Below are 26,624 nucleotides of genomic sequence, written 5' to 3' on the forward strand. Positions count from 1 at the left end.
TCTTCCTGACAACAGAAGCCCCGTACAACCTAGGACCTACTTAATGCTGGCTGCAGTGTGACCGCACAGCAGGCATACCAAAGGCAAGCCCATTTCTACCCGTCGGCACATGGACCCCAACCAACACCAGGAATCCTGCCCCCAGAACCATCAAACAATGCCACAGCAACCACCGGAGCTAACAAATACTGCCACTACTCCTCCATGGCCTAAATACACACCGGCAAACATGCTGCTGCTGCGCATCCCCCAGCACCACAGTGGGGCCTTTCTCCTGCACTCACTGCGATTTAACATGTGACACCTCAGACACCAACACCACTACCTCTAAACAATCGATATACAGCATCATCCCCATGCCACACCAACTGTCCACCATGCTCCAGAATGCCTAGTCCCTTGGGAAACACTACGCTGAAATCTGGGACTTCCTCAAAAGCAACACATTCCACCTTCTCTTCCTGACTGAAACAATGTTCAACCCAGCCTCCAACCCGGACATCGCTACAGCCATCCTGCCCGTCTACAAAATCATACATTAGGACTGAACTCACAAATCAGGCAGAGGACCTGGGATCATCTACCAAAACAAGATTGACTACACTACCTCTAAGGGCTCAGACACTAACCTCATGGAACACCTCCACTTCAAAATACAAACGGACTACAATGCCACCCTGAAGGGAACCCTCGCCTGCAGTCCCCTGGGCCCCTGAGCGGAATTCTGCAACCACACTGAAGGCTTAATCACTCCCCTCTCTATCACATAACCCAACTACATCCTCCTCTGGGACCTCAACTTACACCTGGAAGACACAACAGACCCCAACTCCATGACCCTCCTTGACAGCCTTGGCAACCGCAGACTCACCCAGCTCATCCAAGGACCAACACACACATCAGGACACACCCTCGACCCTATTTCCACCACCAGAAATAGGATCGCCACCACCCACATGACCCGGCTCACATGCTCAGACCACTACATCAAACATTTCAGTATACCAGTCCACTGAGCCACCCCACCAGAAAAACCCAAAGCACCCTCAAGACAATGGAGCAAAGAATCTGAAGAAAACTGAACCAAGGCCCTACAGGAACACCCACCCAACCGCACCGGGAACCTCAATGTCAACACCAAGCTCTTCAATAAATGCCTCACCAATTGTCCCAACTGCATCACCCCCACCAAAAACAAAACCTCCAAAAACATCAAACAACCCAGTTGGTACACAAAGGACCTCAGGGAGTTCAAAAACTGGTGCAAACAAATGGAGAGAAAAATGGAGACACAACAAAAACACCACTCCAAGATCCATATACAAAGCTGCACTCAGCTTCTACCACCAACTACGACACATCAAGGAAAAGGCCCAAACTCTCAGACTCAAAGCCAGCCCCAACAACACCAAAGATCTCTTTACCAGTGTCACAGTGTTTCCAACCCAGCAGCTGCCAGCGACGGCATAATCCCATCCCAAATACTCTGCAATGACCTCTAAAACTTCTTTGAATAGAAAACTGCCAAGATCTACGAATTCATTTGACCCACAGCAAACCTATACGAACGCACAGCAGGACAACTCCCTCATCGCCAAACAGCAGCTAAGCAACTGGAAGCCCCTCTTGAATGAAGACACCACTGCCCTGATGAATGCTATCCTCTCAGGAGCCCCCTCAGAGCCATGACCCCACTTCATATATAAACCTTAGAAGAAGCATCATCTCCCTGGTACTCACTGCTGTCATCAACACCTCAAAAACCACCATCATTTTACCGTCTTGCTGGAAAAATGCAGAAGTCAGCACTATATTAAAAGAACCAACACGCGGACCCCAACACCCTCAATGCTCTCTATCTGGCTTTCGCATCAACAGCCCTCATTGCCGGCCAGCAATGACATCAAAGGCATCCTCAACCAAGGAGAAATGGTCGCACTCATCCTCCATGACCTCTCTACAGCTTTCGCCATGGTCTCCCACAACTCATTCTTCAGAAAGCTTCAACACTTTGGTATCTGTGGAACAGCCCTCACAGCTCAGAACCGACACCTCAGAACACAAGAAACTCATCTGCGGAGTCACTCAAGGATAGTCACCCAGCCCAACACTCTTCAACATCTACATGATGCCCCTTGCGGACATTGTCACAGCCCACGGCATCAACATAGTATCCTATGCCAACAACACACAGATCATCATTTCCCTTGCCAACTACCAACACCACCAAAGGAAATTGCCAACTGCATGAGTAACGTTGCTGCTTGGATGAAACAGATGACACCTGCTCAACACAGACAAATCTGAAGTCCTTATATTAAGTAAAAAACACTCCCCCTGGGATGCCTCTTGGTGGCTCTCCAAGCTAGGCCCAAACCAACCTGGCAAACCATGACCAAGAACCTTGGAATCATCCTGGACACCAACCTCTCGATGAGCAGACAGTGCAATGGCATTGCCTCATCATTTTTCCACATTCTGCAAGTGATATACAATATTTTCAAGTGGATCCTACTTAACCCCAGATAAACAGTCACCAGGACACTCATCACAAGAAGACTTGACTTAGGGAAGCACTTTTTACTCTGGAATCCCAGCCCACGTTCTACGCCGACTCAAAACCACCCAGAACACAGCTGCCTGACTCATCCTGAACATCCCCCAAAATAACTACATCTCTCCTCATCCTCAACATTGTCCACTGGTTCCCTGTTCAGGAACAATGTAAGTTCAAGCAACTCACCCACACCAGCAAAGCTAGCCACAAAAACTGGTCCAGCGTACCTCAACCACTGCCTCAACTTCTACCTACCCAGCAGACACGTTTGATCTGCGTCCAAGGCAAAAGCACAAGAAGACCAGGAACGGAGGATGATTCTTCTCATAGCTCACAGCCAAGACATGGATTGACCTCCTGCTACACTTCAGAACCTTCCCTTCCCTCATGAACTTCCAAAGGAACCTCAAGACATGGCTCTTCCAGGAAAAACAGGCATGATCTCCTCCTCCACCCTCAGGCCTGCCCTACTGAGCGCCTGAATACCCTCATGGGTGACTAACCGCGCTGTACAGATCCACATAACATGTCACCCCGAGTCTTCAGTGAAAGTAGAGTGGTTTATTCGTCCTGTGAAAAACAAACAAATGTGCAGGAAAAAGGGCTCAAGTGGCCCAAAACTCTACTGTTGGCACTCTGGTCACCTCCCAACCAAATAACTAAATTAAGCCCCTTTGAAAGTTTAAGGGGGTGATCCATGGTTCTTTCTGATGCCCTTCTGGTGCCCTTAGCGTTACTCAAATTGCACCAAAATGATGACATGACTATAAAGTAATGTAAACAACAGATTTTCTGACTCAACAATTTCCGTTGCCAAGTCCAAACTGTACTGCCTAACAGTTTGAAGGAAGTCTGCCATAATCAACGGCCCTGGGAGAGGATCCATGTGAAGGTCCACCTGTGAAAATCATTGCTCCAGCCATGATACTGAGTGTCTTTCCACACCCACCTATTCATGACCACTGTGGTAAAGTGCAGTAGACTGCCTTCCTGGAACCACACATTGCACTGCAACCTGATCACCAAGCTGAAGGACGCTACACCTGCAATCCAAAGTGCTCTGGTCTATAACCTGTGGAGCTCATTCACTTGAACCCGAAAGTGACCTTCATCCTACCTGCACACCATACGAATGTTGTCAGGATGCAGCTCTTTCTACAGATTCGACCTCAGCAGTGGGAACCCTCAGTTGTTCTTGCCAGCCCTCTTTGCTGCGAGCCCCTCTGGCAGGCTAGTCCTATAGATGTGTCTAGAGGGAATAGGTGACTGGCATGAAGAAATCAACTGCTCTGAGCTTACTAGCCACCTCTGCTGCAAATGGTGGCTCTACATAGACAATTTTCTGCTTTTCCTGGAACAAATACCATGAGAATATACCCCTTTTTTCATGATGACTATGTGCTCAATTGTTCACAGACTCCAATGGGAAATTAGCCATGATTTCGAGGAAGCAGAATTCTGCAACGAGGTGCATACACATGAACACTTCATTTCTTAATCGAACAATGTCACCATTCTCATACCATTTTTTTGGCTAGGTTCTGAAATTCCCTGATCAACAGATTTTGGCACATGTTCTCCACCTTGCGGACACAGTCTAATGGCTGGCTTGCGAAACTGGAAGTCGCAGTCATCTTGTAGAACACAGTAAGAGAGCGTATCTTTTCCTTCAATGACTGAGACAATCTTTTTTCTCTCATTTTGATATTCATCCAGGAGTACTCTGTACTTGGCAGTGGCACCAACGACTGACCTGGAACTTTGTTTGTTGGAATCAACCTTACCCAGGGCTACCCAATGACTGGTCTGGATCATGCTAACACACCTATGTTGTGCCAGCCATTAAACACACTGAAAAAGCCCACTCCTTTGACCTAGACATAGTACAGATACAGTTTAGAGATTTCCAATTCTTAGCTATGCTATTCCCAATATGTGGAATAGTACTGCCCATCTACGAAATACATCAAGTTACTTAAGTGTTAGTGGAAGAAGCAAACTCAACTTTGCCAAAGGTGGAGATTGATTAATGTATATTGAAATGTCTTAATATTATGCAAGTCATTAGCACATGAAGGGACGGTCAGTGGAATGGAATATACAGTATTAGTGTAACGGTAACTTGCTTCAGCCATGTTTTTTTGTTCACAGTAGAGTTGCCCCATCATTTGTCCACACCCCAAACTGTGCTGTTCCCCTCTCTGGCTCCCAATCCAAGAAAACAAAGAACAACTTTCTCAGTCAAAACGCTTTTTTATTGTTACTATCTGGGGGTCATTTCACTTGTTCTCGTGACCTCAATCTAGGCGCCTGCTGGTATATTTTTAAGAATCAATCACATGACTTTATTTAAAACTTGCACTTACTGGCGCATGAATGTGTGTTTTGCTGTCACTTAATGGGGCTTGCTCCGTTCTGAGAGAAAACCTGAATGATTGACTACGATTCAAAGTCTCTTGATTTTTCTTGTGTTAATAATCCCTTTCAGACATATATTTGAACGTAGGAAGATTTTCAAGACAAAATCATTATTTGTTAGTTATAACACTTTCATTAAGATCTGGTGCACGTGTATACTATTTTTCCAAAGAAAAAAACCCTCTGTACTCTCTATGAGCTTTAGACTCCTGCTTGTATCAATGTGTGGTAAAATGAATAAACAATCTATCTGCCGCATATTTTTTGTCCTCCACTTTTGCATAGTTCCAGTGGCCCTGTATTCACTGTTGCGGCCACTACTACAAGTGACCTCTGCATGAAGGAAATTCAGCCTCCTGCTTCTGAACTGTACCTCTTCTGTAATGTGCTCCTGCGTTTCTCTGTTCCATGAAAGAGCAGCAGCTAAATAAATCCGTATTTCTTTCATTTAGTTTTGAGTTACCAGTAGCCCTAGTTATCCGTGGTTTGAGCACTGCAAATAACAGAAGGCAAGAACAAACCCGGGACTGGTTCCCATACTCGTACCAGGAAGTGGGACTCTTGAGGCCTGTCTCTGTGCTATGGGTCAAATGATCTGCTAATGATCTGCTTCTGAACTGTTACCAATTGTGAAGTGCTGGTGCTGTCTCGTTAGTGGTATTGCAGTGATATTGAAATATGTCGGTACTGTCCCATTACATGTACCGGGGCCATGCTAAGAAAGCATTTAAATATGTCAGGAACATCCGTCCCTGGCAACTTTTTCCATTTAACAAGTGCCAGGTCGGACCGACTTAAAAACGAGTAAAGTGCTTGCGCCAACCGTAACAGTACCTGCCCGTTTATTTTGCGTTCTAAAATCTATTCACAAAGCTTCCAAAATAAACTACAAATCCCACTATGCACCTTGTCGCTGTTGGACTTTAGATTGGTTTCACAACTTAACATGAGGCTTGTTTTGTAACTCCGGTAGCTGGGCGTGGGAGTGAAAAAGAGGACTTGGTTTGCACGGTTGTACCATGTAAAGGAGCGAGACCCAGACCAGTTCCTCCTCATTCAGGAAGCATGCGGGGAGAATTCTTAGAACTTGTTTTGTCTCCTCTGGCATGAAGCGTGAGAAGAAATCACAACAGAAGTAAAGGCAGACCTAGAGAGAGGTCACTGCGCGGACACAGTGTCCCCTATGCCTTCCTGCTGTGCTGGGAGGTGGCTGGGGACAGTACAGCCCTGGCGGAGTGGGCGGAGCTCACCTCGTGGCCTCCCCTAGCCCTATTCTCCACTTTTTGCTCTTGGTGGCCAAGTACAGGCCGGGGACAGAAGTCTCTTTACACCTCTCCATCCATCTTCTAATACTCGCGCCTCCTCTTCTCTTCAGCTGCTCCCCCTGGGACGGACTAAGGGGCGGGGCCTCGACTTTATTCACACACTCCTACCTCCCAAGCCCGGAACTTCATTCTCTAGAGCCCAGTATAACTCTGGGGCCATCCACCTTGAAAACAACACACAACTTGACGACTTCAGGTTCGCAAACCAGAAAGGATCGGATTTCGGCTGGAACCTTTAACAGTTAGGTAAGGGGTCACTTACTTAAATGTTCATTTCCCCATTGTATACTGTTATTGCAATTTGTTTACGTCTTTCTTCACTCGGACAGGTGCTGTTCAGGGTAGGTAATGCACATTACGCCGCACCGGGAATTGCGCGCTATGATGAGCAAAACCATCTTTTGCAAGTCCGTTCTTGGGGGCATCATGGTCTAGCAATCGTCCCAAGTTTTCTATGCGCATGAACGAGCGGTTCATCCAGTCAGCTTTTGCTTTGTATTTTGGAACTTGTAGTGATGATTCCATAACGTGATGAACCGGTCTACAAGTCTCAAATAAGAAGGGGCGCCGGAACTACAGGTGTGGGAGGGGCTGCGACTCGAAGCTGCGTAAAGGGTAAATGAGCAATAAATACGCACGTCAGTTTTGTTTTTATCCGTGAAGGTCACTGGCCGCATTTCCTTTTTCCTAATCGTTGCTTACTCATTTTAACATGGCTATATGTTTACTTTTCCTTTCTCGCGTTGGTGCATTGATCATGTCTGCAGTCTAGTTTGTTTACAGGGTCTGTGAAAGAAGAATACGTTGCCTCAAATGCTTTCTAGCACACACCTACATTGAAATATTTGAAAAATAAACGTTACTAGTATTTCAAAACATATCAGCAGCAGGAAAAGTTCCAATGAGGCATATTTTTAGTTGTGTTGTATGATGTAAATCACAATTTTAATAAGATGGAAACCTATCATAACACCTTTAAATGTGCGATGCCCGAAAGGCAAATGTGTGCTGAAACCTGATTTTCACATATATTATTGTTTCCACACATTGTATTTTCCGCAGAAAAACTGCATCGATTTAGCACTTTAGCATATCAGTTACAAGGTAAAAAAAACTACGTAACAGCAACGCGTAAAATCCATGCGCTCTTGTGAGCAGCAACATTCTGGTGGTAAAGGTAGATACAAATGTGCAGAGGTAAAGTGGCGTAGCAAGTGTAGCGGGCCCTAATGCAACTGTTGACGAATCGTAAACTGAGAATGAATACCTGCATGAACATATAACTTCCTAGCTGGTCACCCTGCTGCAAAGGCGTCTTTGATTAAACCAGTTGAGTGCGTAAGTGTAACTCATAAGCACAAATGGCAACATTTCTAAGGAGAAAATCCCTTTCCTGAGTCCCAGTGGGACAGCGACATACTCAGAAGTTTCAAATTCTAAATGTTAGGCCTTGCAAATGTAACAACCCTAGTTGCACATGTGCACATTGTGATTTCTTCTGAGAGACATGGAAAAGGTGTCAGTACGGGATGCCTTAAGTTTCTTACTGCTCAGGACGAAATGTATCAAAGTCTTCAAACTGCTTCCTCAGCTGCAAACCATTGAAAGATTCCCAGCATTTGGAATCGCTTCCACAGTGGTAACACCATTTATTACATTTGCGAGGGTTCCATTTGAGAATTGCCGGCAGCTATAAATATATGCATTTTCGGACGAAATATATGTGGATTGTGCCCACTTATGTATGTTCAATTGCTTGGTTCTTCAACCCCAAGTTTAGAATGGGCTGAGTTATGTTTTTTTTTATAAGTAAGGCTAAAGAAATATAGTACTCAATGTATTATAAGCCTTGTTCGCAAATGAGGATGTGCTAATTGCACACCGATTAGTTTATAATTATAACATAATGTTGCAATGCGACAACCACGCACATCGCAAAAAGTGCATTTGCGAATTGGTTGCAAAAGGGAGGCAGGATACAGTTTCAACTCCCTGCGAGTGCATGCGCACGCAAGGATGGGGGCTTGAGATGGAGAACAGACATCCCTGCATCCACACCCCTTCCAAGCTATCATTTTGTGTAAGTAGCATTCTGTAAAGATGGCGCGGTCCAGTAGTTAAATCCGTTTTTTCCAATTACAACCCCCAGCCAACATACGCAGAAACCGGACCTCGGCCTCGCCTCTGTCCATATCTCCTGGACGGGCTGCAGCTCGGAACCCCTCAAAGCGAGTGTTCCAGTGTGCACATGGCGGTTTACCTCACGGTAAAATTACAGCTCCACATATCTCCCCCCTCAACACTGATAACATGAAACACAAAAGGGTGAATCAAAAATAAGACAACTGCTAAGTGCAGCATATCGACAAATATTTGCTAAACATCGCAGTAAGTTTGAAATAATAAGATGCAGTGGTATACAGCAACAAGTGAGCGTGGGACCTCCGTAAGTCTCCCATAGCGTTCAATTCTGTCTTTTCCCATGATTAATATATCATCCTGGAAAATGAGCACACCCTTAAGATTCTTTAACAACTGATGCATTAATCTTTGAAATACTGCTGCACACGCAGGTCCAAAAGGCAGACATTTGAACTGGAAGCAACCAAAGGGTGTCATGAGGGCCCTGAGGTGTTTGCTGTCTGAATCCAAGGGAACTTGATGGTGTGCAGTTGTTAGATCTAGTGTGCTGAACCACTTGACTCCCTTAGTCATTGCGAGCATCTTGTCTATCCTGTACAAAGGAAATGTGTCCACTAATATGTTTAAATTAAGAGCGGGATGATCAATGCACAATCAGACTCTGCCTTTGGACTTGCAGGGGGACATTCTGAAACTACAACTTGTTCAGGATTGTTAGGGTTCAGTGTGATGCCTCCCTTGATACATACACCCTAGTACCGAAGGCTCTTTTTCGGCAATATAACATTTGCTTTTAGCATTTCTTCCCTTCATTCAAAATTCAGTTTGCAAAACCCCACCAAGGGTATGGGTTCACCTGTAAATGCTACAGGATGTACATTAGAAGGCAACAAAACTTGCCTAGTCTTTCCTGAAACTTTTCTTCCAGCACAGAGCAGTTAACATGGTGAAGGGGGAGCCTGAATCTGCCACAGTCTCAGTAGGAATCCCTCCTAGCATAATTGCTAGAAGGTTTTTTCCTTAACCCCGTGATACAGACCTAGTATATCCTACTCAATACAAAGAGCACATTCCGTTCCAACCTACACCCCTCCTGACGAGTGAGAGTTTACCACACACTTCAGAGAAGCAGATGCACCTTTCCTATGACACACTCTGGCAAAATGTCCCATTATGCCACATGTGCAACACCATTGTTTCAGAGCAGGACAACATTTAAGGTCCCCTAGATGGTTCATTCTCCCACATCTATAACACAACTTAGTGGATGGCAAGGTCTCCTGCTGTTTCCCCACTTTGTGCTCTCTATTCCCAGTGGATTTCTTCATATTGTTTTTTTTGCGACTGTTAACGGAAACACCTGGTGGCTTAACAGTTAACCCGGAACCCTTTCTGTATGCATTTTTTAGTGCTGCTATGGCACATCTTTTAGACAGTTCTGCTTTTTTCCACAATAGCTTCTTTCAGAGTGGTTCCTCATTGTCCACAACCGTTCTTGCACATTGGAATCGTTAGCATGAATGACTGTTCGATCCCTTATCAACTCATCATGTAACATGCTAAATTTGCAGGGAATCATCCATCTTTTCAAATCTGCTACAAAGTCATCTATACATTCCTGAGGCCCCCTGATATCTTTGAAAAAACATAATCTGTCTACTGAAATACATACAGATGTGTAAAGCAGCTGTCTAAATATTCTAGCGCATAAGCAAACACTTCAGTGTCATCCACAGAGCTTGTTTTTTTCCCACCTGATCATATATTCTTAGTCCTTCTGGAACTAATGTGAGTAATAAAATCTTCCTTTTTCTTCTTGGTGAAAATTATTCTTAAGAATCATTCTCACTTGTAGATATGTAATTAAGGAAAGAAGGTTTCCACTGGGGCGATTTCATCAGGGGTTCACCCGCAGACACTAAGAACGGTAGGGGTGCTGCCAGGGAAAATGTTTGCGCATGCTTTGCAATTTTTAATAAATTGGATATCTACAGAACAAACACAAAAACAATTTCAATAGAAAGCCATGAATTCCTTGAAAGTTACTCCCCCTAGAACACATAGGCCCTCATTACAACCCTGGCAGTCAAAGACCGCCAGGGCTGTTCTGACGATTGCACCGCTGGCGGTGCAATCCTGCTAATTACGACCACGGCGGAAGTGCCGCGGTCGCACCGCCGGGACTGGCGGTTTACCGCCACGTTGGTCCCGGCGGTTGTAATCCCCAGCGCTGCCCAGGGGATTACGAGACCCCCTCCCGCCAGCCTTTTCATGGCAGTAGTAACCGCCATGAAAAAGCTGTCGGAAAGGGAAGTCGCAGGGCCCCTGCCCATGCCCCCTGCCACAGCCCCATGGAGCTTTTCACGGTCTGCACCATCGCAACACGCGCCCGTGTTGTGGCCGACATCCCTGCTGGGCTGGCGGGCGGAAACTAGGTTTCCGCCCGCCGGCTCAGCGGGGATCTTGCAATGGCCACCGCGGGAGTGCGGCCGCAATGGTGGCCGCACATCGGTTACAACTTGGCAGGCAGTGGTTGCTGCCCACCAATGTTGTAATGAGGGCCATAGTGTGTTAACAACTTCCTTGTGGAAAATCAATGCTACCCAAAAGCAATAAAATACATTCAGTGAATTTCTTCCTTTGGTTATACACCGTTGCTTCACACAATTTGCAATGCAAGCGTTAACCAATTAATTCTGAAAATAAATTTGATCAAATTTGTAAACCTGTTGCTGTAAATGTCAATGGGGGTGGCGAGGGGGAGTACAGGGGAAAACAATAAAAAACTGACCTTCCCCGCCCACTCCTGTGGCCTCGTTTGTCACACCTCTTCTTGTGGTGTCCCAGCCATTGCGGAGAAGCCACCCCTGCTGGTCCGAAGGCCAGAGAAACAACAAAACAAAACACCACACATTGCTCATCACATGCGTGGAGGCCGGTGACTTTTGCTGGCTTTGAGAGAAGCACATAAAGCCATAGAAGGTGCGGCATGCTCTGCAGGGAGAGCAGGTCTCACTTGTCACTGTGTGCTACCCCTGGAGAGCCAAAGGGTTTGAACGTGTGGCCAGGCGAGGGATGGTCTTGGTCCCTGTTATAGAAGTCAGCTGAATGCTCTAACTGTGCGCGCAGTTTTCTTGTGCTTGTGTGATTTGCATGCCCTTTGGCCTTAGGCCATCCCAGAGGCTGTGCCCTTGGGACCGTTCCTTTTAGGTTTATCAATTCAATAAAATAATCAGGCTGGTGGATGGCAGGCACTAGATTAGTGACCGTAGACTCGGGAACCAGCCTCTATTAAAAATAAAGGTCTGTTAAAGGTGGTCTGTTAATGGTGTGTGAGAAAGGAAGCAGCAGTGTATGGCAAGACAGTCTGAGGAGACCTTGCTTAAAGACCTGGCACCTTTATCTGTTCTGGCAGTGAGGGGTAAGGTGCTTTTTGATCGCTTTGGTACTAATGAATGCCGAGACAAGCTTCAAATCTCTGGGAATAAAAGCAAGCATCAACGGAGGACGTTACTGTAGCAACATCTAGCACGCTTGCACCCTAAACAATAACCATGCTTTGATAAGGCTGGGTTTGCTGTTTTGTTGGCTGCTTTCCTCAGAATTACATGAGTCTGGACTGTGGTAAGGGGTCCAGATCCCAAAGGACTGCGCGAGCAAGCTCACACACAGGAACTGATGCAGCATGATGGGGAAGAGTCAAAACACACTTTATAGCACTGCTCCTAGCCCTGTTGCGCAGAACGCCAAGGGAGGGCCTGTTATCGGTCAGAGGAGGTTGGGTTGGCCCACCCCTCTTGGCTGGAGGGTAAAGCTGCTTTGAGGGTTTGTGGTCACCACCATCAGCAAGGCAGAGCTCTCCTTGAGAAGGTATTGTTCCCTGTCCTTGGGGTGGTTATCTGGCTCCTCTGCTGAGGTTACCTGACTGGTATTGTATTTAAGGATTCTCCTTCCTGTTGTATTTTTTGGATACCATAAAAGCCAATCTGTACCCTTTGGCACCATAGGGAAACAGACGTTGCCGGGAGGTGGGGACAGAGTTAAAATGTAACACCTTTTGCAGGTTCCACATTGGATACTTTTCTGGCCAGAGCAGTTGGGCATATCTCCAAGGAAATTGACGTGGAAGAAACAAGGTTGTCCATTGATCAAAGTGAACTATTAACCTTCTCCCCTCCCACTTCACCCTTCCAACATCTGGATGCCACTAACATCCAAACTGCTTGAGTGGAGGGCGACTTCGCAGAATGGGCTGTGACCTCCATAGAAGACATAACAGACCTTGATTCCTCGCACATTAGTGATGGGCTCCCGTCCATCTAGAGGACACAACAGAGTAACAGTGTTGGTAATGGCAAGGCAGGGCCCTTAAGAACTTAAATGAAAATTAAACAGTCCCTGTGCCCAGTCACACTGAATCTGAACTATGCTCAAGCCCTGGAGAAAATAATGGGTAAATCAGTAACTTTAATTGAGTGCTAATGCTTGAGAAGATCAAAGCCCTGTTCAATATTTATGTCATACCACCAGTGGAGAAAATTGCAAGTCTGGACCAAGTGATTGTAAAGTTAACTGAACACTTCCGAAAGCAGTGATTCAGTAGAGAGCCAAAGAAGTCAAAAGGTTAAGACACGCTAGTCTAGAAAACCTGCAGTAGTGAGAACTTACATATATACAAAACGTTAAAATTCACCAATGTTAACACTTGGAAATGTACATGTAGCTTAAATGTGCAATGGGGTTTCACCACTTTTATAATGCTATCCAATATCAGCTTAAAACAGACTAAAATAAAAATGCAGCTGATCTCTGCAATTAGCAGCAATGTACTGAAGGGGTCTCTGGAATGCTTAAGATGGGTTCCATGTCTGGGCTTTCTGTAAAATTTAGGGAGTACGTACTAAAGTAATGCTCACAAACCAGGACACCAGTCAACATGCAATCAAAGGAAGATTCATGCCTTGGAAGCGCCTAGCTTTGTTGATGAAGCAGGCTTGAAAAATAGATGTTTTGTGTTCTGTTGGGTGATGCACATCTTCTGATGTTTATTTGGAATTTCATTACTAGTTCAGAAGGGCAAAACTGGAGCCCAAGGATCAGATTACAAATACCTGTAGAGGTGGACCGAAAATTTGCACCACCACCTGGTGTAGAAACATTTTCACAGACCCACTGGTTCAAGAAGATTCAAGTTGTGCAAATATTATATCTTTGAATCGTCATTGCAGATGTTGCCGCAAAACTGCCCACTTTATTTTGGTACAGGATTTATTTCCTTTCTGTCTCAACCTTTCACCCAACTACTTTGGCTAGTGTAATGCACTTGCAGAAGTCAACAAATAGTAAATTGAAAACCCTTGAAACTGTTGTGCAAAGCAGGGTCAGGCAGGGGACCGAAAACCTATGTCTGGTTTCTTATTAAACCATTTATTGTTTTTCAGCCAGATTACATGTGCATATGGAGCAACAAACAAAATCTTTGAGATCATTAAGAAGCATTATTTATTCTCATAAATGGTGCAGTCTTGGCAGCAGAGCCATGGGTGAGGTAGTGTGCAATGTGGTTGATTATATAATTGACAACACATTGTCCATCTTGTTCAGTTGTTTTCCAAATGACAGGTCTGCTATAATCAAATGTTTTTCTAAGATTTGAAACTTGTTTTTTTTCTGCCAATCTCTGCAGTTGTTTTAGGGGTGTCTAACTCTGTGGGGTAATTCAAAGTAGAAAGTATTTTCTCTGTGGTAGGAGGCCTCTACTGACATTGGAATATCCAACCTCTTTCAACTCCTGCTATTGGAATGTTGTGTCTTTGTATTTGAGGAGTTTCTGTTCTTCTTGTATCAAAATCTAGGTACCTTTTCCGAGTGGAATGCTCTCAAGCAAAGGGTCTTTGCTCGTAATTCAGGGTATCGGGATCAGTAGAGCAATTCCTAATGAATTTCCATATCCGTCAGCAGAGGTAGCAGGTGTTGTCCTCCTTAATGTTTTAAAATCCTTACCATGCTTCCTTGTGCGATGTCATGTTGTTAAAAGGGTGTCTGCTCTACTCAATGTTTACGCTTGTATGGTGCTCCTCATAATGAAATATGCCTCAGCTACTCTGTTGCATTGGTGCTTTACTGTGCTTTGGTTATTGATATGTGTAGAGCACGCCCTAGTAGAATATGTTTCATTATGTGTGTTTTATCTAGCACTGTGCCCACCAATTACCTGCAGATTGTCCCGCGCTGTGTTTTTGAGACTAAATTGTGTCTTCTTTGTGGTGTTTCACCCCTGCCCTGTGATCTGGTGGACTGAGCTCATGCTGGTTTGTGGTTTCCTTGCCCAAGGGGTCATGTGTCCTCAGTAATCCTGTTTTTGGTGAGCACAGGTCCATAGTCTTGGGGTTCTTGTGTCTAGGAACATTTGGCCTGCTGTCGTTCTAAAGGAAGATTGCTATCCTGTGCTCCATGTTCTTGTTACTTCAAGTCCTGGTGTTCCTATTTTGTCACTACCCATTACAGCTAACTCTTCCAGTCTCACAACCCATTTCTCTGTTTCTGGCCCTTTAACCCATATCCTCTTTAGTAAAGTTGCCCCCAACTGTTTTTGGTCACAGGACTTTAAGACTGCTTAGCTTTCTAAGAGAAGTGGACGTCATTCTTCTAGCGGCCGTAAGTAAACTCCCTTCCCATCAAGGCCATGGGACAAGTACTGTGTCAGACAAAATGAGAACTTGTATTTCTCCACTATGTTCTGTACACTGTATTCGCCCATTACACTGTGGCCTAAGTATTCTCCAACCAAACAGACCAAACCTACTCCAACATATCTACTGTTCACACCCAAGTCTGCATAGTACCTGCCTGCTAATATGAGGTCCTCCATCCGTCCCCCAAGGCTCTGGTGTCCGGTTCCCACTTAATAGGATATTGTCACTGGCCTAACTCCCAACCTTGTACATTTCCACTGTCCAGAGGCTTACACCAGAGGCCCTGAGCCATTTGTAAGCAATGATAATCTTTTGTGTGCCATTCGAAATGTTAAGCATCATCTGAACCACAACGGTACATCTGCGTATAGAAGATTTGTAAAACGACTTAAACATGTACCAGTACACTAAGGAAAATAATTAACACCTATCACTGAACAGTAATTAACAGTATTTGGGTGGATATTTAGAGTAGAGACAAATGGTGCATTTCAGAGCTCCAATATAGGACTTTGGCTGCAAACCAAAATGTGAATGAATTTAAAGCTCAAGGTACACTGCATTTAGGCTCATGACAAGGAATTGTTTTAAAATAATGTCAGATTGTAAAATTGGCAACGCACTGGGCCAGAAACACTAGTAAAATTGGGAGGATTCATATAATTGTACCTTGGCAATGATCGTGCCTAAATCAGAGTTGTAAGTGTTACCATATGGAAAATAATATTTTTCATGATGGAAAATAATCAATAATATTTACTATTGAAAGAAATTGGACTGATATAAGAGTGATTGCAAAATGTGTTTGTTTTTAATATATGTGACTTGAAGACTTTTTTTCTGCATAAATATTTGAAAAATAAGAAAGGATTAAAGAACCACTCTGCAAGGACGTTGTTGGCTCTCACCCATGAATATTTGACATATTAACACAAATGGTGCATTTTAAAGAATTTTAGAGGGGTGCCATAGATATAAGTTTGTTTAGACTTAAATACCGTTTTACAAGAGGTTTGGGGTTTCTCCCCCAGAAAACTGTAGGGAATTGTAGTGTTAACTGGTATATTCCAAACTCATTATGCACCAATGTTGGTCAAACCTTGGTAGGAATGAAAGATTGCTGAACGTGGCGGTGGTTGGGAGTTCTTTTTAAGAAATACCTGTTAAATATAGAGAATTAGGCACATTGTAAGCAATTTATTTTAGTAACTTGGCTCAAAATATGGTAGAATATAAAGACAACTTTAAAGGGGTTTGAGGGTGTCTCCAACAATGTTTTTTGGTGGTTCCATTGCAGATGGTTTATTTTGTAGCACATTAGGAAATGAACTTTGTGAAATCTTAGTAGGATGTGTGATATTTTGAAACCAGGTCCTAGCAGACTGCTGTTTTCCATAATGCCCTAGTTACCACACTTTGCGAGGTTCCATAATGCATTTTTTTGTTCACTGCAAGATTCCTGAATTCCCCTTATGTGGAAATTTGGTAGTAGCCCTATAGGGAAATCCACTGGCAGGCTCCACCGTTCTTCTTTGGTCCAAACTGAGTTTTTTTTTTTTTTCACAGGTCCATTTCAAAGATGTCAACGATCAGTGCAGCTTTAGATGATGCATGACATTTACTTTGAATTATGGAACAAAATGCTGTGTAAAGCTGTCCCACAATTTACCTATATCCGTCAAGCAGGGTGGCGTTCACTTTCTCTGGCTAGATTTAGTATGTTATTGTTCCTTAGCATCAGTGTCAGCTCCTGACAGGGAGTCAAGTCCACAGTAGCAGGAGTTGCCCTGGGACAATCGAGGCACACCATTCTATAAAGGCACTTGTGGTTACAGTTCTTATTTAACTTAAATAGGGAGAAAACATAATGCAAATGGAATTTCCCATTGTCTAAGATAACTTTTTGAAAATTTTCGTGTCTCAGCAATTACAAGTACATTTCTGAATTTCTCCAGCTAAAATGTCACAGTTTTATGTAATAGCTAGCTAGCCCACTTTGCAATTTTCCCAAATACCTAAGTTAACACTCTGCCTTTTTCTTAACTCTCTAATTCATTTTGCAAGCTTGCACAATGCAAATAGTATCCATTGTCTGCCAATTCCATAAGGTCCTGTTAGATCACTTAAACATCCAATAATTGTATAGTAAGCATACTTTTAAAGTATTTATAATGTCCTTCTGGCTTACGTTTGCTTTTGTTTTCCATAAAGCTTCTAGTATGCAAACTTCATGAACTTCAAAATGTTCTAGTTATAACAATGCATATTGTTTACCTGACTCTGGCCAGTTGATCCTGGGATTACTGGGTTAAGGGACTTTACTGTGTTCTGCCTCTTTGTGCTGTTGATGGTGTCCCATTTGGACCATGTATACCACTGCGCGATCTGCTAGCAAAGCAGTATAAGCACTGGCGGGAAAGGGACAGAGTTACAGTTTGGCCCAGTGCCAGGATATGGGAGGCTGAAGTAGAGGTATTCGGTCTCTGGTTTATTCTTCTCTAAATGCTGCACTCATCAGAAGAAATGTGAAGCCTCCTGCTGTTGACCGTAGGAGGAATGTCAGCAGAAAGCTTGCAGTTTATTTTCTGATAGAGATCCAGACCCCGATCTAACGTTTCAGACCTGAGGAACAAGTGTCAGGGAAAGGCCAACACTGAGGTTGAGCATTGGGGAAGACCTGAAAAATGCTCATACAGTACAACAATGGCAAAAAATACAAACGTTTAGGTCATCGGGAGATTAACATTCCACAGTCCCATGATCAACGTGTTGCTCGCAAGGCACATATTGGGTACCATTGCCACAGCCAACGCATTCAGCAATATACAACTATTTTTGTGAATCGAGATCACCATGTTTTATCCACCAAAGAATGCGCAGTGCTTTTGTTCATAGCTATTTGTATGTCATATCCATGCTTAGAAGTGGTATCACCATTGGGTCATGAATGGACGCAAACTATTGATTAAGTAGAGAGACAGCATGGTTTCATTGACTCCCAGACATCACCCCCATGTGAGGACTGCCAAACATTGTACCCACCTGCAGTGGGATCTCTTTCCATTTCTCAAAGTGCTGTCCAGATCTTTGCATTGAAAGAGGGAACAGCTATTTCAAAAACTTCCAGTGATGGCTTTCCACAGTGCAAGTTCATACCTATGCTTGGACAGCACATTTGTATGTAATATAGCACATTGTTGGCTAGCTTAAGTGTCTGCCGGCTGAAATGATGATCTAAAGTGTTTTTAGCCATTTAAATGGTTTCGCAGATATGTCGCTCATTCGTGACTTATGTGAAAAGGGTCCACTGCGAGAGAGGGAGGTGCAGTCCCAACAATGTCTCAGACTCTTCGCCGCACTGATATGTGCGATATGTCCCATTCGGATAACAGTAACAGCACGGGTGCTGATAATGGACATTAAAGCTTCTGAACCTATCATTGCTACCTATAGCACTTACTCATGGTATGCTGTGAGCTCGAGCCCGGTGCTGCATGTGTTTCTGTGTTGATTCTAGCTGAATATGTAAGGAAATCTCTTTACGCTCATGTGTACCCCTCACCCCCCGTTCCCTCTGTAAAAGTTACCAATAAAGTTGTTAAAAATGATTATTGTACTCCCTCTTTGATGCGTCCGACAGGCTTGTTTGTCTGCTATCCCTAGAGATTTCTTCTGTGTGCTTTTTAGGGTAATAAGGTTAGGGATGATAGCATTTCTTGTGATGATTGTTCTGCCTGTTTGTGTCTACAATGCTTGGGGGTGGGCACTAAGCAGTCTTGTGCATTGCTGATTGCTGTGTGAAATATTATTTGTAATTTTGTTCAGCGGTGAATTCTTTATTTGACAAGAGGGGGGGTAAAGGTAATTCCCACGATTATCGTAGCTTTTTCTGTGTGGGACTGTGAATGTGTTGTGATGTTGTTGAATTCTTAAGGCTTAGGAATTCTGTGCCTTGCTACACTGTTCAGCATGGCTGTGGTCAAAGTTTGCTATTAAATGTAGATTTTCCTAGTAATTTATGACGGAAAGTCTTAATTTTATTAAAGACACGGAGGCGAATATTATGCGTTCTTTTCTTACTTTATTTTAAACAGCAGCAGTCAAGAAACTACAGCTCCCAAGAGGATTAGCAACAGGCCAACCAATGGGAGTAAAACAGGAACTAAAACTGAGCCAATCAGCATAAGCCATAAACCATAGAGAGTACCCTTGACTGCAAACAGTCCTCTTTTCTTGAACGAGCAAGTCAGATAGAGTCATAAAACAAAAGGTAAATAAATCCGACAATTGCCAATGCCAACGAAACGGAACAAAACTCTTGGACCACAGCGATGAATCGAGAGGCAGATGAAGGAGAAAAAAGATCCTGAGAAGGTTGCGATGACGCATCCAGAGGTTTCTTCTTGAAGAAGGAGAGGATGGAGCCAGCGGCGTTATCCGGAAGCTGGAGGTAGTGCTGGAGTCGCTGGGAGGGAGAAAGAAAGTACATATTAATAGAAGTACTGTGGTGGGATAATATTCGCCTCCGTGTCTTTAATAAAATTAAGACTTTCCGTCATAAATTACTAGGAAAATCTACATTTTATGACAAGACCGGAGGCTCTATTATGCGAGTTTAAAGCTTGTCAATAACAATTGAAGAAGCAGATCTAACAGGTTTACAATAGAAGGTTTTAAAAACATTGTCATTGGACCAATCTGCTGACCTGAGAATGTCCTCTAAACTGGACCCCAGGGCAAACGCCTTGGAGGCCATGGCTCCCCTGGAAGAATGAGCTCCAAAAACGGAGTAGTCAATCCCCGCTAGGGACATAATCCATTTAATCCAACGGGCTAGAGTTGCCGAAGACACCGGTTTGTGGGGTTTACGAAAGGAGATCAACAATTGATTGGAAGAGGACGTTCTCAGGTTGACAGTTCTCTTTTCATATTCCTTTAAACAAAGACCCACACATAGTTTAGGCTTGTCGGGGAAGAAAGGATAGAAGACAGAATGTAAATTAGTTTTCGTGCGTTTGGAAATGTGAAACAAAACACCTGAAGGTAAGAATTGGCGGGCAGAAACATCTAAAGACTTAAAATCCGAAGTCCTTTTGATAGAAATTAAGCATAGCAACATAGTAAGCTTGGCCGAAAGCATTTTAAGCGAAAGGCTTGAATTATCTGGCCAAGAAAGGAGTAGGTTCAACACTAGGGAAACGTCCCAGACATGGGAATATTTAGCAGAATGGGGTGTGGAGAGTTTCACGCCTTTTAAAAGGCGACAAATCAAAGGATGGATCCCGATAGGGTTGCCGTCAATGTTGAGTGGTTCATGGATATAGCGGATCTGTAAAGGTTTATTGTCCGATAGGACTTACCTAAACCTGCCTGGGCAGCTAGAAAATTGATAATTAAATTTAGATCTGCTGAAAAGGGATTGGCACATTTTCCCACACACCAGCTTGACCAAAGAGTCCAAGCTGATGTGTATGCTCGCCTTGTGCCGGGTGCCCATGCGTCATTGATGAATTCTGAAGCCTCTGACGAAATAGGGAAGGACAGTTGGGTAGACCGGAAATGTGCCAGGCTGAAAGGGTTAATGATTTGTCGCGAATCGGATTGTGGGGACATCCGAAAGGGTCTAGAAGGAGTGACGGAAACGTCGGGAGTAGGATTGGAAAATCCACTGCGAGTTCGAGTAGGGGTGGAAACCAAACCTGTGATTGCCAAAAGGGGACCAACAGGACAAGGGACGCCTTTTGACGTCTGACTTGATTTAAGACTCTGTTGATTAGAATAAATGGAGGGAAGGTGTAATTGAGAGTTCTGGACCAGTCTTGGAGGAAAACGTCTGTAGCTATGGCTAACGGATCCGGGCGCCAGCTGAAAAAGTGAGGAAGTTGGGTGTTGAGTCTGGACGCAAAGAGGTCTACCTGGAAAGGACCCCATTTCCTTTCTACTTGGCGAAAAACTGAATGGTGTAATTTCCAATCGCTGGAGTCCGATAAGTGGCGTGAATGCCAGTCTGCATTGGAATTCAAAGAGCCTGGGAGATATTCGGCTAGGAGGGAAAATTTGTGTGACAGGCAAAATTCCCAGAGGCTCTTGGCCAGTAGAGCAAGAGGCTTGGATCTGGTGCCTCCTAAGTGGTTGATGTAACGTACCGCTGAAATATTGTCCATGCGGAGCAAGATGGAGCATCGTGCTCTGTTTTTCGTAAAGCTTCTGATCGCAAAGGAGCCTGCAAGAAGCTCTAAACAATTTATGTGCAATTTGGACTCCTCTGCGGACCATGTACCGCCAGTCAATGTCGAACCACAGCGGGCACCCCAACCCGTGAGACTTGCATCTGATTCTAACACAAGATCGGGCACAGAGGGGAAGATGGATCTGCCGTTCCAGGCCTCTAAATGGGATATCCACCATTGAATTTCCATTTGAGATTCTTGGTCTAGAGACACGAGGTCGGAGAAGGCCAATCCTCGACGGAGATGAAGGATTTTGAGGCGCTGGAGGGCGCGGTAATTAAGGGGTCCTGGGAAGATGGCCTGGATCGAAGAAGAGAGAAGACCGACCACCCTTGCGAGCGCTCTGAGTGAGATAGAGTCTTTTTGAAGAGTTAGAATCAACTCTTTTTTTGATTGCAGAAACCTTGGAACGGGGAAGGAGCAGGGAGGCCGACACCGAATCTATCTGGAAGCCTAGAAACTCTATCTGTTGAGAGGGAAGGACCACGGATTTTTCGTGATTTATAAGGAAACCGAGTTCTGTAAGAAGGGTGGTTGTTATTTGAAGATGGGTCAGCAGTGAAGACTTGCTCTGGTGCATGATCAGTATATCGTCAAGGTAGATAATAAGTCTGATGCCCAGGGATTGAAGGTAGGTCACAACCGGTTTCAATAGTTTTGTGAAGCACCAAGGAGCGGACGATAGGCCGAAAGGAAGAGAGGAAAAATGAAATGTTTTTGAATTCCAATGAAATTGTAAATACTTCCTGTGAGAAGGATGAATAGGAATGGTTAGATATGCGTCTTGCAAATCTAGTCTGACTAGCCAATCGAATTGGAGTAAAATATCCCTGAGATGGATAATGGTTTCCATCTTGAAGTGTCGATAAACGACAAATTGATTGAAAGATTTTAGGTTGATTACTGGTCTTAGCTTTTTGTTCTTTTTGTGAACGAGGAAGATAGAGCTGATGAAGCCGGAAGGATCTGGAGTGCAAGAGTGGATGGCATCTTTTTCTAAGAGGGATTGGATTTCTAAGGAGATTAGAGAGGACATTTCGAGAGAAAACCTTGGGAGAGGAGGAAGATAGGATTGGTAGGGGGGAGAAAGAAGTTCGATATGGTATCCCCGAATAGTGGAAAGGACCCATGGGTCTGCTGAAATTGACTTCCATTTTTGGAGGAAGAAACGAAGGCGACCTCCTACGGGAGGGCCGGAAAGTTGGCTTACCTTGATTATTGGACGATCTGGAGAAGCGTTGACCACGATTGCGGAAACCCCTTGATCTTTGTGGGTAAAAGTGGGGCTTGAACTCCTGGGGATAGGGATTGTATGAGTTTGAGTATCCTCTTGAGCCTTGATTTCTGTATGAGCGGCCGGTAAAGCGGCTCCTACCTCTACCGGCCCGGGCAAAAACACATTGGTTGAAGACCTTTTTTATTGATTGTTGGGCTTTGTCCAGAGACGAGAAGGTCGAAACAAAATGGCTAAGGTCCTTAATGAATGAATCGACGAAGAGCTTACCGTCGGCCTGGATGCCGGGGTACTGAGTGGCTAAATTAGCCAGCTTAGGGTCCATCCTGAGAAGAAGGTCTTTGCGTCTCTCATGATTAATAGCTGAATTTGCATTGCCCAAAAGACAAAAGGCTCTTTGAGTCCAAAGATAAAGATCTAAGGGATCAATTGGAGAGTCCTCTAATCTGGCTGATTCGGCTAAATCAAAAATTCTTGCTAGGGGACCGACCACATCCAAGAGTTTATCCTGACACGTGGTCCAGGTCTTGTCCACCCCTTTGCGGGGATCCTTGCCGAATTTGGTAAAGAAAGTGATGAGAGACTCATCAATAGTCGGTGTTACAGTAATGTTGGAATCCAGCGACGGTCTAGGGCATTCTGATTTCAGTTTGGACCGCGTCTGTTTGTCCAAAGGTAGTTGTAAGCGGGAAGAGATATATTTGTCTACGTGGTCCAACGGGAGCCACTCTGTTGAGTTAGGGTGGTGAATGAGGGACGGATCGAACATGGGAACGCCCTCAGAGTCCACCACACTGGTGGAGGGGCCACCTGAAGATAGTTTGATACGTTTGGGGGGGGGGAGGATGGGGAAAACGTATCGTCAGGATTATCAGACTGAGATAAATCGTCCATGTCCTCATCGTCTGTGTCCAATATTTTCGAAATCACAATTTTTTTTGGCGCAGGAATATGCTTTGTTTTTGATTTACATTTCGAAAGTGGTGCCGAATTTTTGGTGGAAATCCCCTCCTTGATAGGAGGCCTGGGAGGAAACAAGTCCTCAGTCTGGTGTGAGGCAAGCTCACTCTCTGTCTGTGCGCCTTTACGTGATTTAGAAGAAAATAATTTTCGTTTTCTGCTTTCCCCCGCAGAATGGGCCATAGAATTGGACACCATGGACATGACTGAGTTCTCAATGTTCTTAGACATTTTATCCATTGATGCTTTTAGAGCATTTTTCACTGAGGATTGAATAAAATTGTTTAAATCCTGTTTGAAGGATTCCTCATCCTCTTCAGAGTCTGACCTTAAAGGTGGACTACGATCCATATTCGAATTTTTTTATGTATGGGAGACACCAGGATAATATGCACAGAGGTGTCAATAAAAATGTTTTGAGGCCAAGAAAATATGAATGGATATGCAAGGGTTAAAGAGGGAGCAGCACGCTCCCTGGGGCACGATATGGCTCCTCCCCACAGGCGGGGACAAAAGAAAGAGCCGGTCGGGAGGAATTCAAGATGTGGAGACGCGTCGGAAGAGAGAGGAAAGCAGTTTCGGTTTCAGCGGGAAGCCGGAGGCCCGCGAAGCTGCTGGAAACGGGTTGCTGTCGACGCGAGGTAGGGGAAACAACCTCTGTCAGACGCGCGTCGGCTTTGGAGCGCGCGCTGACCAAACGCGGAGGAGAAAGGGGCGATTAGAACGCGGCGGTTAGCGTGCGTTGATAATAACGGCTGCACAAAGGTGGAGGGGGGGGGAGCGCTAATAAATATAACGTAACGGTAAAAGATAACAACCCAAAAGGGAAATAACAAGTTATAAACAATATTGAATTATTACATGGAAACACATTTGAATAAACATTTGAATAGACGAAAGACCAAAAGAGAGTACTTATCTTGACTGCGAGCAGCAAGAAAAGAGGACTGTTTGCAGTCAAGGGTACTCTCTATGGTTTATGGCTTATGCTGATTGGCTCAGTTTTAGTTCCTGTTTTACTCCCATTGATTAACCTGTTGCTAATCCTCTTGGGAGCTGTAGTTTCTTGACTGCTGCTGTTTAAAATAAAGTAAGAAAAGAACGCATAATAGAGCCTCCGGTCTTGTCATAAAATTAGTTTTTCTAAATATATGTGTGTGTGCGTACATATATTTCTGTGTCTCTCTCTCTCTCTCTCTCTCTCTCTGTATGTGTATATATATATATATATATATATATATATATATATATAGATGTATGTATATGCATTTTGACATTTTAATAATATACGAACAGCTTAACTGCACTTGATTTTTTGTCACCCTCCGCTCCACATTGGGGAACCCACATTCCCAATTTAATAGTTCATCCATCTCCAGGCGATTATTTACTTAGATCTTATATTTTGGACATTTCGTCTTACTTTCTTTCCTTACATTTTGCTGTTTATTACACTTTAAGTATCTTTAGCATCCTGTTGCTCATCATGCTCATGGTCCTTTGTTCCACTTCCATTAGTGCTGTTTCCCGTACCAACATCCCACCATTTTCCTCAGTTTGATATTCTATTAATTTTTGGACCCACCATTCTGCAGATAACCATTTGATCATTTCTGTCCCTCAAGCACTGATTTTCAATTCCTCTTCAAACGGTGATGCTCTTTTACCCAGCACCAGACCCAATTCCACAACCTTCGACATTGTTTATATATTTTTACTGCTCTAAGTCAATCTAAACAAACATATTAAATTTGTTTGCTAGAGATTGGAAGGTCTTTCAAGAAAAATATGAATTCATCCTCGACTGAATCATTACGTCTTGGTGGTGTTTGGAATATTTGAAATTTGAACAAAAGAAAATTTCAATTAGAAAGTTAGGTGAAGAAGAGAATTGTGTGGATGCTAAAGTGATATGTTTCACCCACCTTATGCGGTAAACCCATGTAGAGAATGTTAATTTCTCTTAGCATCATGCCATCCAAATTGTTGATGTTTACCTCTATAAACACTGTTTTGTGAATTCCAAACTTAAATGAGGTTGGATGCACTGTGTGTGTGTTTTATGCAAGAGTGGGAGTTCATGAGTCTTTTGTTCAATATGTGAAATGTTTTGTTGGTGTGTGTATTTTCAGTGCATCAAGAATCTGAGGCGTTTTATGCATGATGTTAAGAAGTAAGTTGAATGTAGCTGCTATGTTGAACTTCTCAGACCCAATTATCAGGGTTTTCTGCACAAAATAGGGAAAAAGTATGATGCCTTATAGTAACTTACTTGTGTGATAAAGTCTGAGGTGCCAACGTTCAGGGGTGTTTGGTGAATGAGGAGTAAAATATGTCTTTACGTGGCATAGCTTCCATGGCTAAAAGACAACCAACCCCTTCTGGTGGAGTTTCAATTGGCCTGAAGCCAACTGCACAAGTGACTAACACACTGTTGAACTGACTAGAGAAGTCATTAAATGTTAGACAGCCCTGTATAATGGGTGAATCCCACTTCTGGCACTCAGCACTAATGCTCATCAGTACTATGCTAAATAATGTTCTGTAACACATCCAAAAATGGGATAGTGTGTGATTAGAATTCTTCAGTCCTAGAAATGAGTGCTAATGAATGGACTGCTGTTTTTGGTGATCATAGGTATTGATGGGGTCCTTTTGAAGAATCACTTGATGGAGACCTTGTAGAATGCTCCAGGGACAAATAGACTCTCAGAGACAGTATGTAGTCTTACCAGGTGTGCTACGTTTTCAGTAGTGGTTATTGTTGCAGTGAGGTAGAAGTTGTTTAAGTATGGACAAGGAAACCCTGGCTTCTTGTGAGGTCATTAAAGGCTGCACAGGGGAAGATTGGTATCTCATAAAATTAGAGCTCATGTGGATGTTTTCCTGGTAATTGGCATCAACAAAGAGTTTAATCGAGAATAGACTTAGATGGGAGGACTGCAGAGAGAGCAACTGTAAGTCACCTGTAGCAAAATAAGAAAGAGGAATCTGTTCTCTTTTCTATTTTTTTGGTCATTTATGAATCAAATTAACTCTATGGAGGCATCCACAAATTCTACA

At 43.9% G+C, this 26,624-nt stretch overlaps 1 protein-coding gene across 2 annotated transcripts in view; it reads left to right on the forward strand.

The window, feature by feature from the left end:
- The first annotated feature begins 6,371 nt into the window (after positions 1-6,371).
- The window catches only part of NR1I3 (nuclear receptor subfamily 1 group I member 3), a 493,273-nt gene continuing 473,020 nt past the window's right edge, over positions 6,372-26,624 (forward strand). Inside the window, exon 1 of one of the 2 annotated variants that reach the window (XM_069217814.1) lies at positions 6,372-6,546. The gene's annotated coding sequence lies outside the window, so the exon portion shown is untranslated. The remainder of the gene's footprint in view (positions 6,547-26,624) is intronic. The other variant, XM_069217815.1, reaches the window with a different exon arrangement.

This window comes from Pleurodeles waltl, chromosome 12 (assembly GCF_031143425.1).
Source record: "Pleurodeles waltl isolate 20211129_DDA chromosome 12, aPleWal1.hap1.20221129, whole genome shotgun sequence".
Classification (NCBI taxonomy): Eukaryota; Metazoa; Chordata; class Amphibia; order Caudata; family Salamandridae; genus Pleurodeles; species Pleurodeles waltl.